The sequence below is a fragment of the Protopterus annectens genome, chromosome 1.part2 (genome assembly GCF_019279795.1).
Source record: "Protopterus annectens isolate FY-2018-M chromosome 1.part2, PAN1.0, whole genome shotgun sequence".
In the NCBI taxonomy this organism is placed as follows: Eukaryota; Metazoa; Chordata; order Ceratodontiformes; family Protopteridae; genus Protopterus; species Protopterus annectens.
Window position 1 is genome coordinate 1,056,603,318 of NC_056727.1, and position 17,043 is coordinate 1,056,620,360.

Genomic DNA, 17,043 nt, shown 5'->3' on the forward strand with positions numbered 1-17,043 from the left:
AGTAAAGGAAGAAGAGGAGAAGGGAGTTGTGTGAAAATGAAAGCAAAGCAAATAGTCTGTCCTGTTTCAGTGTGTGTTTGTGTGTGTGTGTGTGTGTGTGTGTGTGTGTGTGTGTGTGAGGGATAACAAGCTATGAACTGGCAGTTATTTTGGACTACACAAAAAACATTAAACTGATTGCCCATTATTACAGGCTGTAGTATATACCAGTGGTATAGGTGTTGTTTGAGGTTCTATGGGGCCACGTTGTCTAGTACAGACTATGAACCAGTGCAGCTACTTACTTCAGTTGAGAGTACCTGGACACTCAGCTATCCCTACAGTCTGCTTCTACAGGCTGTAAGTGTTAGCATATGTTAACTTTACTGGATTGCACATACATATATACTCTGACTGCACATTCTTGTACCTTTCAAGGATGGACTTCAGGCTTGGGTGATAGTTGTTGGACAATGATAGTTCTTATGCAGCCTGTGCATTATACTAGCCGGGACTAGTTTGGTCAGGCTCAACAGAGTAGGATTAGAAATGGAGATTTGCTGCCATTGCCTCCAGGAAAGGCATGCATTCAGTCCAATGCAAGTACATTGCATGGAAATACAGTACTTATGTCACAATCTTGTTATATCTCAGTATTCCCATTCATTGGTTTCATCTCTCCCACTGTTGCTCACAGATAGTCCTTTATTTTTTTTTTTAATTGCTGTTGTTTAGCTCTTTACTATGCTACTTATCCACCAAGATTCTTTTATTTCACATTTGTCTGTGGGTTGTTCATTACCTTATTTTCCCATGTCTCCCCCATACATTTGGTTACATGACACAAGTTGCTACATCAGCAATTGTTACTTATTTCTTCTTAAACTTAGATATTAAACTGATGATTACTACAGATTACTGTACATCATTAAGTAGTTGAGAAATATACATTGCTCACCTTGGAAACTTGTTCTTATTCTCCTCTTGACTACCCGCCATGGTGCTGGGAATCATTTCAGTTCCTCCCATTGTTTATAAAGTTTTCGTGTTATTTTTCCATGAGACATGTTTAACAAGGTAATGATTTGCTTTATTACATCCTTTATGTTCTATGTGTAGCTGCCTGGTTTCCACTCATTTGACTTTCTCTTTCTGCAACCATTTTCATTCCGTCTGCATTACTGCATTCTACCTCTTCAAATCTGCCATCCATCATAAATGTTGCTATCCAGCTTATTTAAACTGTCATTTGTCCATCAGTTCATTTCTGAGTCACCAGAAATATCTGACACACTGTTCTACCACCTTTGAAATCTCACTTGTCTATATTTCCTTATTCTTTTTTCTGTTTTTGTGCCAAACTCTTCCTTGTGAGATGCTTCTTGCTCTACTGCCCCTTGATATAATTCTTTCACTTGTTTTCCTTCAACTATCTTGTCAATTTTCTGACCTCCTTGTAGTTCACTTTGCCATTTGTTTATTTCCTGCTCATCGCATATGGATCTTCTGCGCTTGCTGGCCTTGCCTTCTTCCCTGTGGGGGTTTCAGCATCTGATGTTGCATGTGCTCCCATCAGTTCTGCTTTGTCTAATGTTGCTTTCCAGTCCATCTCTTGCAAGCAATTCAGATTTTTGCTGTCTGTGTTCTTTAACTGTCTGTGGTATCTTTGTTTAAACTTTTGAACACATCCCCATTTTGTGCAGCTTGAACAATTCCTCCTTCCAAGTGGATATTTTAGGGTATTTTAACCATGCAGTTATTCCATTCATTCATAGTTCATTTAATGCCTCCAGATTAGCTTTCCTTCCCTTACAGAGTGTTTCTGAATAACCCTTGACTATCTTTTTGAAAATCCCTGCAAGTGGAACCACTTTGCCTGCCTTATTATTTCATATTTACAGTAAAGGAATGGAAACATGCTAAAACATGCCTGGATCTACTTTTTGCTACTGCTTGCCACTGCCACACTCTGTGCATCCTCTCTGAGTATCTCTTGATTTTCTGGCATCACAAATCTCTCTTCTAACAGTTGCATTATACACAGCTCCGAGTTAGTGCTGCTCACAATCTCTCTTGTATTTTGCAGTTTTCAAGATCATCCATCTGTCCTCCTTGTCTTTTTATTGTCTGTTAGTTTTTGTATTCTCTGGGCCTTTAAAATTTCAGAGTGAAAAGTTAAGCTGCACATTAGGAATTGAAATTATGAGTCATCACAGGGGGAGGTACGAGTGACAATAGTTTAGTGTATTTGGAAAGGGCTAACACATCTGTTGACAAGAATTATTTTCATAATAGAACTGCAAGGGCTTGGAATAAGCTTCTAATTAATATTAGGCTGTCTGACACTCTGAGTGATTAAAACGTCCTTAGATATGTATTATGGTGAGAGACTTTTTGAGACTATAATTCAATAAATTAGGATCTCCTGATCATCTATAACAGGGTCTTGAACCTTAACAGTCATTGAAACAGCCTACTTCTTCATAACAGAGTTAAAACTAAACACACAAGTGACTCTTTTGACAAATCAAGCAATGTATAGTTATCTCAGCAAAATGCTTCCTTAACAATCTAGCTTAACAAATAGGTCATAACAGGCACTGTACTGGTTGCAACTGCTTTTTTTGACCTCAGACCAGGCACAATACAAAGAGATGGAACAGTCTTTCTGCTTATGTCACAATTTAACATCCTACTACTTCCTCAAGAAAACAACGAAACAAATAAGTATTCTAATCAGCTACTTCTATCCATTCCTTCCCCTGTGAATTCCATACTACACATATTGTCTCCTTTCTCATACCAAAATTAAATAACCTACTAAATGAAATAATTTCCTCTAAAACTAATATCAAAAACCTCATAATACTTGAGACTTCAGTCTCAAGCTGCTGAGTCCTATTTCCAATTAACTGAATACTCTTCAATCTCATCCAGTTCATATCCCAACCTAGTAGAGCCAGCCTCAAAACTTCTTATCACTCCCTCCTAAATCTTATGTTAACTAACAAACCTTCTCTTATCTCAAACATTACCATCCATCCACCATCTTTCAGTCACCACTGTCCTGTTAGTTTTCATATCCATCATCCACATGTAATGCCCCCAAAGCCCATATCTTTCTGTAATAAATCACTCAATAACATTAACAAACTTAAATTCACCCTCTCCTTTTAATGGACTGCTCACCAATTCTGCATTCATCTGACATTAATGCTGCTTCGGAAATACTCATTTCTGTACTGACTGAACTGAAAAAAATTCCCAGTAATCCAAAGACTATACAAACCTAAAACTAACAACTGATTAATCTATTAGCTTAAAGTTCTTCTAGAACTCAGAGACAAGGCATGGGATTCTTGGAAAGAACTTCCTTCTAGTATAAACAGATAGCATTACAGCTAGCTATACAGCCTTGCAGAAGAAGCTAAAAGTCAGCTGATGAAATCATACTAAACTTCACTAATGAAATTACCCAAAACTTTTGAAAAGAAGTCAGCTGCCTTAGAGGAGAGAATAACCTTCTGTCCATGAATTCTACATGCATTCAACTCAGCCTCTGATTTCCTTTCACATTTCAACCTACCCAGCCTTTTCTCTAGATGATTCCAAATGTCATCTTGTCACTTCCATCTCTTCTCCATATATACTTTATTCTACTTCAAAATATCACATCTAAGGACAACCCCCTCTACCTGAAGAGATTAAACATAACCCCAGCCCCTGTACAGATGATCTTCACAGATGCTTTATTTTCCTGTAGACACAGCATCATAACCGCACTGAAATACATCTACAACCCATGTATTGTACTTAACACTATAGATAGCATTTAGAAAAGTGCCATTTTGAGACCTCTCCTTAAGAAACGCAGTCCTTCCAATTCATTAGATGTTTGGCCCATTTCTACTCTCCCTACTATCTTCCCTCTCAAAAGCAGCATGGCTTTTGGTGTAGTTGCAGTATAGCTTCAACTATATACAGACTCAGTGATAAGATTCTTTTTGGAATGGACAAAGAATTAATTACTGCAAACATTTTTATTGACCTCACCACAGCCTTTGCTCTTGTTGATTACTTAATTCTCCTAGACGATCTCAATGAATTAGGCCTCAGTGCTGACACACTGACAATGTTCAGAAACTACCTCTCTAACTTCCACTCTCAGTGAATTCCAGTTCATCAACCTCTCATCAGTCCCTCTGCAGCAAGGTACCCCCATGTATCTGTTCTGGTACCTCTCATCTTTTCTGTCTACATTAGCAAGCATCCTTTGCACTTACCCCATTTCCCTTTTGAGCTTAATGCTGATAATATGGTCCTATTCTACTTCAGTCACTCTGTTTCCTTGCTTGAATATGAACTTCAGGCTAATTTTCATGCCCTTTTTCAACAGGTTAATGATCCATTATGAATTACTTCTAAACTCCTCTAAAACAAAAGCAATGCTTTTTGTCACTAGGGAAAAGCTCGCTTATATCTCTAGACCTCTAAAAATCTTTGATAATTTGAATAACACTATTGAAAATGTCACTTCATTTAAATACCTAGAGATTTGGTTGGACCCTTTCTTAAATTTTCAACTCTGGACTACAAACAGTAAACAAACACACACACACACACACACACACACACACACACACACACACACACACACACACACACACACACACACACACACACACACACACACACACACACACACACACACACACACACACACACACACACACACACACACACACACACACACACATGCGCAGACTCAAAAACACTAAAAAATCAACTGTCTTATTCTTGGCTAACAAAATTTCTATCCAAACATTGTAGAAATGCCATAGGTAAAGGTATCTTATTGGCTTAGTTAGAAAATTGTTGCCCTCTATTTGCTGCAGCTGCTAAAATAAATTCATCCACCATTCAGTCCATATCAAATACCATATCCAGATTCATCATTCTTTACCCAAGAAATGACTACCACTACAAAACCATTGTAAAAGCTAACTGGTGACATGTGAAACAACATGATGGATTTCTGCTTGCCTCTTAACTCCTTAAACTTATCAAGAATGACATGTTCCCTCCAGTAGCCTCCAGAATATTCAGAGATTCACCAACATGAAACCTTAGAAATCATAAGCATTCATGTTCTCTCCCCCAAACTCCCCTAAACTTAGTTTAACTTTACTGACTATGCTTTCACAGTTCTTGGTCCTAAACTGTGGGAATCTCTTCCTCCTTTTCTTAAAGATCATTCCTCTCACCCATTTTCCAATCAAAAACACACTTCAAGACTCGAAGATAATGCCAGCTGCTATTTCTCTATAGTCATATAACTTAAACTCTTCATACCCTTTTTCCCTCTACATTTCTTGCTCTGATTCTACTTTTCTTCATGATTCTTCCAGCATGATAACTCTGATTTCTACTCTGTATATAATGACTATCTCTCTATCTATATATATATATATATATATATATATATATATATATATATATATATATATATATATATATATATATATATATATATATATATATATATATATATATATATATACATATATATATATATATATATATATATATATATGAGAGTGAGAGAGATTGTGTTTTGTCAGTCACCCTGCATTTAAGGCCAGTTATCTGTTGCTTTTATACCCTCAAGTCAGCTCTGATATTCACTTAGTAATATATATATATATATATATATATATATATATATATATATATATATATATGTATATATATATTTCATTTTGTCATTAACTCTATAACAAATGTCATGTATTTATTGTGTTTATTATGGGCTTAGACTGAAATAGGTCCAGTGGGATCAGCGATCTACCCTGGTTAACAAATTAATAATAAAATAAAATAAAGTAAAATGCAAAATAAAACAACTCCCAAAGACAGAAAACTAAATTTCAGAAAACACATAAAGGTCAAAATATTTAGACTACTTATTGTTACTAAACACTAATTAATTAATAACATATTTAAACAGTAACAATTCAAACTAATCATAGAATTCACATAGAAAATCAATCAGAATGATGGGTGCAACAGTTAACATTTTCAAAAGTGCCAGGAAACCTAACAGGTGAAGGAAGGAACTGACACGTAAATTAAAGCAGAGCTAATAAAAGCAGAAACCAATAAATTAAATATATGAATAATCCCAAATCCAGAAAGAAAGACCTGTTTGCAAAAAAAAAAAAAAAAATGAATTGGAACAACAAAATTATAAGATAAAGAGTAAAATCAAAAGTAAATTTAAATATACGTTCCATAATAAAATACATATGAAATACATTTACTTACTCATCCCTTTCACAGTCAAAACATGCCGTATTACAGTTTGCCACAATTAATAGAAAATAAAAAAGCAAAATAACAAACCTATCCACATATTCAAATTAAATACACGTCAGTTCTGCTGGGGGTTGGTATAATGCTTAAGGTATTTATCTCACAAATATAAGGTGCAGGATTTGATTCACACCTGTGAAAGGGAAATTTAATAATCTCAAAGTAGCCTACAAGGGGAGATAGCCTAGCACTTACCTATGAAACATCAACAGACATCATACAATCATATTGCACAAAATTCTCCAGCAGCCCTTTCCAATTTAAAGGTATATCAACACCTGACACACTTTTGTGAAGACTTACTTGCCTCAAACAACAAAACTAAGTCAACATCTCAAATGCACACCAATGCAAGTCTTGAACAAAAAACTGTTTCTGCTGTGAACACTGACTTTCTGAAAGCCAATGTGATGAAAGGATGGAAAAAAATGTTTGAAACTCTGAAGGGGAAAAAACATTAATTTTTAATTTTCTTTTTAAGTAGGGTGCCCCCTGCATACTTGATGTGTGAGCAGTCATCCCACACCCCTAATTTGAAATATGCCATCTCTATGGTAACACAAATTAGAATAAGGGAGAATCTTCCAAAACAAGTGAGTCATTGCCAGTGTACACTACAACAGTAATGTTTTCCTATGGAAACATAATTTGACATTATGCTGTCTATCTTTTATTTTTCCCGTGTGCTACTGACATTCAGTCCATTTCACATCAAGCATATGTAGTGGAATCCAAAAAAAGTTTCTCTCTTCAATATTTATTTTAGCACACAATATAATTTGTAAATAACTCAACAACCAAAACTGAAAACAATAAGAAAATCTCCTTAAAAAAAACAGCTGGACTTCACTGTATACTACACCTTCAATCAACCAAAGGAAAAAAATTGAAACATAGTGGCTATTCTAAAAATGCAAAAAAAAAAAAAAAAGGAAGTGACTGGACAAGGAAATTTGACGAAATAACAAGTACCTGAAAACTGGCTAAATGCAAATGTCTGACTCTTCTACATTCATAACATCTTGTGCTGTACTGCTAGGTAATCAGTCAAAAAAAGAAAAAAAAAGAGATTTAAAAAATTCTCAGTATAAGTAACCACATACTGTTATGAAATAAGGACCAGTTTTATAATGTGACTGAATTAGATACACCAAAAATGTGAAAACTGTCATCCTAAAGAGTAAGTGCAATTCTTAAAAGATATGGATAATTGAAAAATGTCTGGCACCGGTATGGGAAATGGATGGCATATTGTACTGCTGTTGAAAATTTATTCCCTTTTTTGTTGTAACTTTACTTGGTAACAAACCTTGAGGCAACATATGCAGATGAGCCTATATAAGGGTGAAACTTTTGTACAGCTAGGTTGAATGTAGCTGATTTGCTTGAATGTATTATTAAACACAGGTGTGTTACTGTGCATTCAAGATCCAATATGCTGAAACACTTATGTATCCCAAAATAATCTGCATATCTCAAACATTGCCTTGCTCAAGGTATTTTTTAAAAATATTTATATCTATATCTATTATCTATCTATAAATTTTTACTGTAGTGATAAATAGTGTTTTGTGACTCATAACTGAACCGCTCTTGCAAAACTTGTACTGTACCATACAGAACAAGATATTATGCATACTTAGGTTCTCACAAATTCTGTTTATGTATTTGTATGCAGAGTATACACACACACACATATATATATATATATATATATATATATATATATAGATATATATATACATATATATACATATATATATGTATATATATATATATATATATATATATATATATATATATATATATATATATATATATATATATATATATATATATATATATATATATATATATATATATATATATACACAGTATATATATGGATCTAGGACGTTTCACCGAAAGCATATTTCACCAAAACTCAAATTACTGTGCACGTTTCACAGAAAGCTCAATTTACCGAAAACACAATTCACCGAAACACATTTCACTGAAAGTTATATATGACCTTGTCCCCACTGTAGTGCAGCCCTGGATTTAGTATATATAGTAGGGTGGGTGTGGGGGCATCAGCCCCACATTGGGGGGTGTGGGGAGTGTAGCCCCCACATATTTTAAATGTTTTGAACTATATACATGCATACTTGCAAATGCAATATATTACTCTTTTCCAAACATGATATATACTTACAATATGTGTGGGGCTATACCCCCACACCCCCATACTATATATAATAACTCCAGTGCCGCACTGCAGTAGGGACAAGATCATATACAACTTTTGGTGAAATGTGTTTCGTTGAATTGTGTTTTCGGTGAATTGTGCTTTCAGTGATTTGTGTTCGGTCATTTGAGTTTCTGTGAAATGTGCTTTCAGTGAAATGCCCTAGATACATATATATATATATATATATATATATATATACACACACACACACACACACACACACACACACACACACACACACACACACACACACACAACCTACCTATCTATATATTCACATACCTGTGACAAAAAATTCATGTGGTTGACCAGAAAAATGCTTGATTAGCTGATCAATACTCAGCTAATTGTCCATACCAGCTTTTTGTTGCATGAAATTGTAGTATAACTGGAATTGGGAAACTTGCCATTTATCCAATATAGTAGCAAGGATGGGGCAAAGGGGGCAACTACCCCTGGTGCATAGTGTTAGAGGGCATGATTGAGACTTCCCAAAATGTCAGTACAGAAAGGTAATTCACTTTTTTTTTCACTTCATATGAAGAGCTTTGGGAGCATGGATAGACTGCTCTAAACTCAAAGAGCTGAAGGTGTGCTGATTGGTTACTCTTGGAAGTTGATACACCAATCAGATTTCTACAGTAAGCCAAAGTGCTTTTTCTTTCTTCTTTTTTTTTTTTGCTCTTCACTTGAAAAGCAATGGGGTAGGGTTGTATATTATAAGATCGAAGCTTTTCTAAATCAAATAATTAAAACTTGAACTTGTAATACTGAAATCGTAAATTGTTGAACAGCCTATTTAACCCCAGAAAATACTTCCCTTGGCCGTTATGTGGAGTATGCCCATTTTCCCATTTGGAGTGATCCTGGAGTTGGTATATTTAGTTAGGGGGTGAGGAGGGTGAATCCCCCACTTGATTTCGGATGTAAAGTTTATTTATTTATTTATTTTTTTAATGATTCGGCCAAGGGAAGTGTTTCCCTTGGTTGAATCGGCCGTTCGCCAATTTTAGCTATCAATATTACAAGATCGAGCTTAGTTATTTGATTGTTGTTGTAATATAGATGCTAGGGTGAGGTGCTATTTCAGGGACTTGCACTGGAAACTCAGTGAGCCAGCTCAAGTCCATAGTGCCATCTCAAAGTTGGAATATATAATTAGCAAGGCGGTTGGTTTATAGGTGGCTTACCCCCACATACAAAATGTTTTTGTTTCTTTGAACAGCTGAATTTAGATCATTAATGCCCTTTTAACTTGTAGCTAGATCTGTTGAGTATTTGACTATATGACATAAGCATACAAAAGTATACATGTTACACAGTCCAAGCAAAAATTGAAAGTAAAATTTCCATAAAACACAGGTTTATTTTTCAATAAAAACAAAAATTCCAAACCAAATGTCCAGAACACACAGGGTAACTCTCTTCCAAAAAAACAGACTCCAGGCAGGTAAAGTTATTAACCCTTTTGTTCCCTTTATTCACACTCAAAAATGGAACTTCATCAGATACACAGACCTTACCCTCTTCCCTCTTTTTATACACAATTCATTAAAGCAATTGCCCCAATCAACACACTTTACAATTAATTAATTAACTAAACTTGAAATTTGATTCCTCCATTTAAAAAACATCAGTAGACATTTTAAAAGTATATAAATGTATATATACATTTTCCTATTATTGTTAACCAAGCTAATAAAATTCATTTTCATTTAAGAATACACTTTTTTAAAAAACATTTGCTTGTTGAAATTAATTACTTGTAAATGTAAACATTCTCCTAATGCATTTGTTAACCTTAAAAGAAACAGAAGAAGCAAAGGGAACACATTCCTATTCAAATCTCTTCTGCCATTAAGTGCAATAAACTACTTAGTGAAATTCTGTCATTGATTCCAGAGAAAACTGTTGCGTTTAATAAAACCTGCCAATATGTTTCTGTGTACTCCAACAAGCAGGGCCAGTTACCTCCCATCTCTTGTCTCCCCACCTTTTCCAATATACAAAAAAGAAACTTCCTAAAATCTTTACATCCCATACTATGTCTATATAGGGTGTTGTTTTTGTCCTGTCTCCTTATTGCATACATATGCTGATATATTTTCATTTTTTAGTTTATTCTCTGTTTTTCCTATGTAGTATGCACACCAAGACTGGCACAGGGCTACATACACTACTCCTTTTGTATTGCAATTATAATTACCTGTTACTGAAATTGTTCTTTTGTAGCCTTCAATCACTATACTAGTTGTTTCATATATGTATCTCCATCCCCTACATCCATTACATTTCCTCATACATCCAAGTGAAATCCTGTCTTTGTTCTTTTTCCTTTCAAATACATTTTTAAGGTTGAATCCCCTTCTGAATATGATTTTTGGTTTGTCATCTACTTTTTCTGTTAGTCCAAATGCTCCAAAAACACAGTTCCATTTTTTTGCTATTATTTTCCTTACATCAGAGATATCCCGGTCGTATGTTAATATACAACAGCAACTACTACCATCTTCTGGTTTGTTTGCCCCTACCAGGCTCTCTGGATTGTTCAGAATAGGAGGGTAACCCTCATTTCCTCTATTTACTACATATTGTTCTTGAACCCGGAACACACCATCGGGGTACCCTCTTACTCTCATCATGTCCTTCAGTTCTTCTAACTGTCCTTGGAATTTTGTGTCATCTGTTGTCAGTCTAGATGTTCTAATCATTTTGCCCTTAACCAAATTCCTTTTGTGCCAAAAGGGGTGATCACTTTCAAAATGTAGGAACCCATTTGAGTAAGTGGGCTTTCTAAAAATACAGGATTCATAGCATCTCTTCCCTCTGTTTTTATATAGGTGAATATCCAAGTAGTTAACCGCTTCATCCTCTATTTTACTAGTGAAGTGCAGAAAATCTGTAGGGGAATTAATGTATTCCAAAAATACATCAACCTCTTCTGGCTCACCTTCCCAGAGATTTAGAATGTCATCCAGGAATCTATAATATCTATAGATATTTTTCCTAAACCTGGAACTTAGTGCACTTTCAGTTTCGCATTGCCAAAAAATGATATTGGCAAACACTCTGGCTACTGCTGCCCCCCATTGCTACCCCCAGGTTTGTTTGAAATATTCTCCCTGGAACCAAACAAAGTTGTTTTCAAAACTGATTCCATGAGTGTAGCTAGTACATAAATTGTACCTTCTGAATACCTAATTACTTTCTTTAAGGCTTCCTGAAAGTAAACCATACCTTCTTCATGTGGAATACTCAAAAAAGGTCCTTGACATCTATACTAAATTTTATTTTTTTCTTTAAATTCATTTTCTGCCATGCATTTTAATAGATGCCAAGAATCCTTTAACACATATTTTTTTGTCCTCAAAAAAACCCTTTAAGTAGAAATCCAGCATTTTTGCTAGGGGTTCTGTTTTATTCCCCCTTCCTGCCACTATTGGTCTCATTGGTGGATCCCCTAATGATTTATGAATTTTGGGGATCCCAAAAAAGGCAGGTATTACTGGATTATTCACTTTCAGGAATTTCATCTCATCTTCCCTGAAACTCTATTCTTGAAAGAGTTCCTCTAAGGTCATGTCCAATCTTACACTAAAGATATTGATTTCATTTAGTGATGCTACACTAAAGTAGGAACTGTCATTCAGATATTTCATCATTCTACTTGTGTAGTCATGGTGACTCATTATGACTACACCACCCCCTTATCTGGCCTCATTATTCATAATTCATGGTTCCTCATTATTTCCGTTAAAACTTTTTGTTCCTCATTTATTAAATTTTGCTCCCATTGTTTGGTTCTGTTACCTTTTAAACTTCTAAATTCTATCTCATTAAGTCTCTCAAACAAAGCCACGGCTGGTAACAAAGTGGGGTTGTATGTACTCTTTCTTTTCAGCATAGCCCCTTTGTCTTCTTAAACTTCACCATTTTCAATTATCAGTTTTAACTTGATGGCCCTTGCAAACATTTTTAGATCCAAAATTGTCCTGACCATGTGGTTCTGTTTTTTAGGGATGAAGCTAACCCCCTTTGTAAATAATTCACCATAAGTGTCATTCAAAAGGATTCCACTCTAACTGTAGATCTTAAGCCCCTTATATTCAAAGACAATATCACTTTCTCTTTCCACACTCATATGCATGCTCTCCCCATTATTGACAATGTTGTTATACGTTTCTTCTACAAAGTTATTAAAACTTACATTTGTTGTTGAACTATTAGCTTCCAAACTATTCAATTCAAAAAGGACAATACTTTCATCAGTCATGTTTAGGGCATTAATACAGCTTTTATTCTCCTTATATTCAATATCTGTTGATTCATCCATTACCATAGTGTTGGTATTAGCATTTTCTGTATTTAAACCATAAACATTGCTTTTTTCATTCATGCAATTATTATTTTCATTTAAATTGTTGACATTTGGGTCATGCATTTCAAAAGCTTTCAAACTATTCACTTCAAAAAGACCAATACTTTCATCAGTCATGTTCAGGGCATTTACACAGTTTTTATTCTTCATGTGTTCAATATCATTAGGCCCATCCATTACTGTAATGTTGTTGTTAACATTTTCTATATTTAAACCAACACTATTACTTCTTGCTTAGGTTCATAGGTTGGTACTAGGCTAGTGCCTATGCAAGCCCAGCCATAACAATCCCCTGGATATTTCTTCCCACAATATTTACTTCCCTGGACCCCTGTTTAGCAGGGTGACTGATATGATCCCCAGGGTGAATTTCCTATCTCCCATCCAATCATCAAGGTTCCTTTTGAAGAGGGCCAATGAGGCACTCTGCTTGACATGTATGGGCAGTCTATTCCAGAGTCTGGGGAGTCTCTGGGTCAGGAACCTATCCCTCCAGCATGTTTTGTTCATTGTGATGACAAGATTTAAATCCCTGGAGCATGTGGATCTGAGGGATTGGGATTTCTTTAAGTGTAGCATGTTCAAGCTCAGAGTTTGACATGGCCTTGTATGCTAAGCAGAGATCGCCTCTGAGTAGACGATATGCCACAGAGTATAGCTGTAGTTTTTTTAGATGGTCAGCATATGGCATCTGCTTTAGGCCTGTGATTCTTTTAGTGAGGTATTTCTGTGGCCTTTCCAGCTGTTGAAGATGTCTTGTGAGGTACATACCAAACAGGGCATTATACTCTATAATGGGTCTAATGAGGGATGAGTACAGTGGGACAATGACCTCCTTTTTTCTGGATGAAAAGCCCTTAGTGAGAAGGATTTCCTGACTGTTGTGGTGATGTGGTTATCGAAAGTGAGACCACTGTCCACCTGTGTCCCTAAGTCTCTCATCACACTTTCAATGTTTAGTGTCCTGCCACCTATGTGGTAATTCATGGGTACATGTTTTTTTCCAAAGGGGATAACTATATATTTCTTGGCATTAAGCTTGAGCCCATGGCTCTGGCACCAGGCATCTGTTTCTGTAAGGCCCTTTTGTAGAATAAGCACATAATATGAGGATTCAATAATGGCTCCCAATTTGCAGTCATCTGCAAACTTTGTTAGCCAGAGTCCCTTAGTGTTGGCCTGTACTTCAGAGAAGTAGATGCCAAACAAGAGTGGTCCCCGGATTGAACCCTGAGGCACTCCACTTGTCTGAAGCTGGATTTGGAGTCAGCTACTATTACAGTCTGGGTTCTGTCAGTAAGCCAGTTGGCAACCCATCCAGTGACATAGGGATTTATGCCCAGCTTAGTAAGTGTATCTATGATTCCAGAGAGGGGGAATGGTGTCAAAAGCTTTAGGGAGGTCCAGATAGGCTGTGTGGACCACATTACCCTCATCCACAGCTCTGGAGACTGATTCGAAGAAGTCAATCATATTCAGGAGACAAGATCGGCCCTTCACAAACCCAAAGTGGGTGGGGTCCAGTGTTTGAAGGTTGCCAATGTCTTTGTTTATAAGTTCTATGATAATGTGTTCCATGCCCTTGCAGATCAGGCTTGTCAGACTGATGGGACGGTAGCTCCCAGGATCCAAAGTGGATCCTCCTTTGTGGAGTGGGATAACTGTAGCTGTGTGCCACTCAGTGGGCACGAAGCCTGAGGTGAGGCTATGATTAAACATGACACTTAGGTGAGGTGCCAGTTCATTTTGTAGTTCATGCAGTACACAGCCTGGGATGTCATCTGGTCCCATGGATGCTGTATTCTTAGCTTTAGAGAGTACGGTTTCTACCTGTGTGGCCATGATTATTGGAATTTGGCAATCTTTTGGTATTGAGATGGGCCTTTTAGGGGGTGAGAGGGGAGTGAAGTTGGCACTAAATTGATCTGCCAGGATATTGGCAATATCCTTGGGATCAGTATATTTAATGCCATTTTGTTGTAGCTCAGAGCAGATCTGAGCATTGCCATTTAGATTCTTGACATAACTATAGAATGCCTTGTGGGTGTCTTTGGAATCTTTGGCAATTTTATTTTTGTAACTAGCTTTTGAAGATTTTATGAGGGATCTCAGCTTCTTACTGAGGCTGGTGAGGGAGTTTTTTGCATCCTGGGATTTTCCTCTTTTCTGCAACAGTTTCTTTCTTCTGTTGTATAGTTTGTTTATAGCAGGGGACCACGAGATTGGCTTCCTTTTTTTGGAGAAGTGCATCTTGGTTCTATTTGGGATGGCACGATTCATGCACGAGTGGATGTGCTCATACAGCGTCTTAGTGTAGGATTCTGCAGTCGAACTTCCAGATCCCGTCTGCATGGGTGTTGTGAAGTTTGTCACTTCTGACTTCAGTAGTATGAGGTTGGCTGTGGAGAAGTTTTTTAAGGATGTTTCCTTACTGGGGGGTGGGGGTGGGATGTGGATGTCAAAGGTGATTTGCTTATGGTCAGACCTGACCAATGAGGGGGTGACCACTGGTGTGGAGCATCTATCTCCCATGTTGGTAATGACCAGGTCTAAGATATTGGAGCCCCTGGTGGGACAATGGATTAGTTGATCCAGGGCATTGGAATTTATGAATTCCAAGAACCGTTGGGAAAAGGCGGTGGTGCCCGAGTATTTTTCCCAGTTAATGGCAGGGTAGTTGAAATCACCCAGTATTAGGGTGTTTTCCAGTATGTTTATAAAGGTGTAGTGAGAATCTTGGGGTATGGTGTGGGATCTGTTGCAAGCTACAATTTGGATTGCAGTCTTACCTAGTGTTAGTTGCACCTGGAGAATTTCAGATGCATTGTGTTGGGCAACTAGCCTGGAGGTGTGAATATCCTTGGTGAATATGGACATTCCTCCACTTTTAGTGTTTTGATCTTGGTTTTGTGGCTGAAAAGTGTGGTAAGAATTGTAGTTTGGTATTGCAGGGGTGCTCTCTGGAGCCTTGAACCAATTCTCAGTTACTATACAGATATCGATGTTCTCCATTTTTAGGAGTGCCTCGAGAGAATGCATTTTGAGGTTTAGACTTCTAGCATTGAGTAGCATTACCTTCAGATTTTGCATGCTTGTATCTGTTACAGTGGTGGTTTTATCCTTTGAACCTTGCCTAAAAAGGTACTATAGGGGTGGCAAGAGCTTTAGCCAGTAACCTGAATCCCAGGGTTGACAGGTGCAGACCATCTCTGGCAATGCATCGTGGTTTGTCGATCATGTCTTCCCAGGCAGACAAATACTGGATCCCCTTTGAATGACACCAGAAGCTTAGCCAATTGTTGAAGTCAATCATATACACTCTCATATAACTTATATTTTCATTTAAGTTATTAACATTTAAATCATGTATTTCAAAAAGACCATGGTTTACATCAACTGTTTTATTCATTGAATTCAGGACATTTTCAGAATTATTATTCCCTGAATGTCCAATAGTAACTTTCCCATTTGGGTCAGTGTTGTTACTCATTTCACTCACTCTACTATTATTTTAATTTAAATTATTGCCATAATTACCATCGGACCCTTCTAATTCAAAAATGACACTTTCAACAGCATTTTCATTAATTATGTTTAAAACTATAACAAGGTTTTTATTCTCTGAATGTCCATTCTCATTAGTCCCAACAAATGTCTTTATATCAGGGCATTAACCCCATTTTTCGAGCCAATTATTGTCTAAAGGTTCAAGAGGCCTTACCATTGGTAATATGGTTGTTGTGGTGGTGGTCATCTCTTCCTTCCATTCTGGCCCCCTTGTTGACCCCAATACCCTTTCCAGTTTTGATTTTTGTTCCTGGGTATCCAGGAACCATTTTTATTTTTCAGGCATGCAGAGCTTCTTGGTAAGTGTCAAAAATCCTGTTCTGAATCCAGCCTTTGTTCTCTAAATACTTCTGGGTCATCAGTCTCATCTCCTACTTGCATTTCAGTGGCTACCTCATCTGTTTCCACAAACAATACCCTTGATCGGTTGCTCGCACCAGGAATTGGATATGCCCTTTTTTGTTCGTATCCCTCCTGGTCTCTCTTTAACTCTTTCTGTTTCTTCTTTTTGATTGTA